The following is a 2,500-nucleotide window of genomic DNA, read 5'->3' on the forward strand; positions in this document are numbered from 1 at the left end:
CAGAAATGTGGGTGTTAATTCAGTAGTTAAGTCAGTAATGTGGGTGTTAAGTCAGTAATGTGGGTGTTAAGTCAGTAATGTAGGTGTTAAGTCAGTAATATGGGTGTAAATTCAGTAATGTAGGTGTTAAGTTAGTTATTTAGGTGTTAAGTCAGTAATGTGGGTGTTAAGTAAGTAGTGTAGGTGTTAAGTCAGTAATGTAGGTGTTAAGTCAGTAATGTGGGTGTTAAGTAAGTAGTGTAGGTGTTAAGTCAGTAATGTAGGTGTTAAGTCAGTAATGTAGGTGTTAAGTAAGTAGTGTAGGTGTTAAGTCAGTAATGTAGGTGTTAAGTCAGTAATGTGGGTGTTAAGTAAGTAGTGTAGGTGTTAAGTCAGTAATGTAGGTGTTAAGTCAGTAATGTAGGTGTTAAGTCAGTAATGTGCGCATTAATTCAGTAATGTAGGTGTTAAGTCAGTAATGTGGGTGTTAAGTCAGTAATGTAGGTGTTAAGTCAGTAATGTGGGTGTTAATTCAGTAATGTAGGTGTTAAGTCAGTAATGTAGGTGTTAAGTCAGTAATGTGGGTGTTAATTCAGTAATGTAGGTGTTAAGTCAGTAATGTGGGTGTTAATTCAGTAATGTGGATGTTAATTCAGTAATGTAGGTGTTAAGTCAGTATTGTGGGTGTTAAGTCAGTATTGTGGGTGTTAAGTCAGTAATGTAGGTGTTAAGTCAGTAATGTGGGTGTTAATTCAGAAATGTGGGTGTTAATTCAGTAATGTGGGTGTTAAGTCAGTAATGTGGATGTTAATTCAGTAATGTAGGTGTTAAGTCAGTATTGTGGGTGTTAAGTCAGTATTGTGGGTGTTAAGTCAGTAATGTAGGTGTTAAGTCAGTAATGTGGGTGTTAATTCAGTAATGTGGGTGTTAAGTCAGTAATGTATGTGTTAATTCAGTAATGTGGGTGTTAATTCAGTAATGTGGGAGTTAAGTCAGCAATGTGGGTGTTAATTCAGTAATGTGGGTGTAAATTCAGTAATGTAGGTGTTAAGTCAGCAATGTGGGTGTTAATTCAGTAATGTGGGTGTAAATTCAGTAATGTGGGTGTTAAGTCAGCAATGTGGGTGTTAAGTCAGTAATGTGGATGTTAATTCAGTAATGTGGGTGTTAAGTCAGTAATGTGGGTGTTAAGTCAGTAATGTGGGTGTTAAGTCAGTAATGTGGATGTTAATTCAGTAATGTGGGTGTTAATTCAGTAATGTGGGTGTTAAGTCAGCAATGTGGGTGTTAAGTCAGTAATGTGGATGTTAATTCAGTAATGTGGGTGTTAAGTCAGTAATGTGCGCATTAATTCAGTAATGTAGGTGTTAAGTCAGTAATGTGGGTGTTAAGTCAGTAATGTAGGTGTTAAGTCAGTAATGTGGGTGTTAATTCAGTAATGTAGGTGTTAAGTCAGTAATGTGGGTGTTAATTCAGTAATGTAGGTGTTAAGTCAGTAATGTGGGTGTTAATTCAGTAATGTGGGCGTTAATTCAGAAATGTGGGTGTTAATTCAGTAGTTAAGTCAGTAATGTGGGTGTTAAGTCAGTAATGTGGGTGTTAAGTCAGTAATGTAGGTGTTAAGTCAGTAATATGGGTGTAAATTCAGTAATGTAGGTGTTAAGTTAGTTATGTAGGTGTTAAGTCAGTAGTGTAGGTGTTAAGTAAGTAGTGTAGGTGTTAAGTCAGTAATGTAGGTGTTAAGTCAGTAATGTGGGTGTTAAGTAAGTAGTGTAGGTGTTAAGTCAGTAATGTAGGTGTTAAGTCAGTAATGTAGGTGTTAAGTAAGTAGTGTAGGTGTTAAGTCAGTAATGTAGGTGTTAAGTCAGTAATGTGGGTGTTAAGTAAGTAGTGTAGGTGTTAAGTCAGTAATGTAGGTGTTAAGTCAGTAATGTAGGTGTTAAGTCAGTAATGTGCGCATTAATTCAGTAATGTAGGTGTTAAGTCAGTAATGTGGGTGTTAAGTCAGTAATGTAGGTGTTAAGTCAGTAATGTGGGTGTTAATTCAGTAATGTAGGTGTTAAGTCAGTAATGTGGGTGTTAATTCAGTAATGTAGGTGTTAAGTCAGTAATGTGGGTGTTAATTCAGTAATGTGGATGTTAATTCAGTAATGTAGGTGTTAAGTCAGTATTGTGGGTGTTAAGTCAGTATTGTGGGTGTTAAGTCAGTAATGTAGGTGTTAAGTCAGTAATGTGGGTGTTAATTCAGAAATGTGGGTGTTAATTCAGTAATGTGGGTGTTAAGTCAGTAATGTGGATGTTAATTCAGTAATGTAGGTGTTAAGTCAGTATTGTGGGTGTTAAGTCAGTATTGTGGGTGTTAAGTCAGTAATGTAGGTGTTAAGTCAGTAATGTAGGTGTTAATTCAGTAATGTGGGTGTTAAGTCAGTAATGTATGTGTTAATTCAGTAATGTGGGTGTTAATTCAGTAATGTAGGTGTTAAGTCAGCAATGTGGGTGTTAATTCAGTAATGTGGGTGTA

This window comes from Ictalurus punctatus, chromosome 17, assembly GCF_001660625.3.
Source record: "Ictalurus punctatus breed USDA103 chromosome 17, Coco_2.0, whole genome shotgun sequence".
NCBI classification, from domain to species: domain Eukaryota; kingdom Metazoa; phylum Chordata; class Actinopteri; order Siluriformes; family Ictaluridae; genus Ictalurus; species Ictalurus punctatus.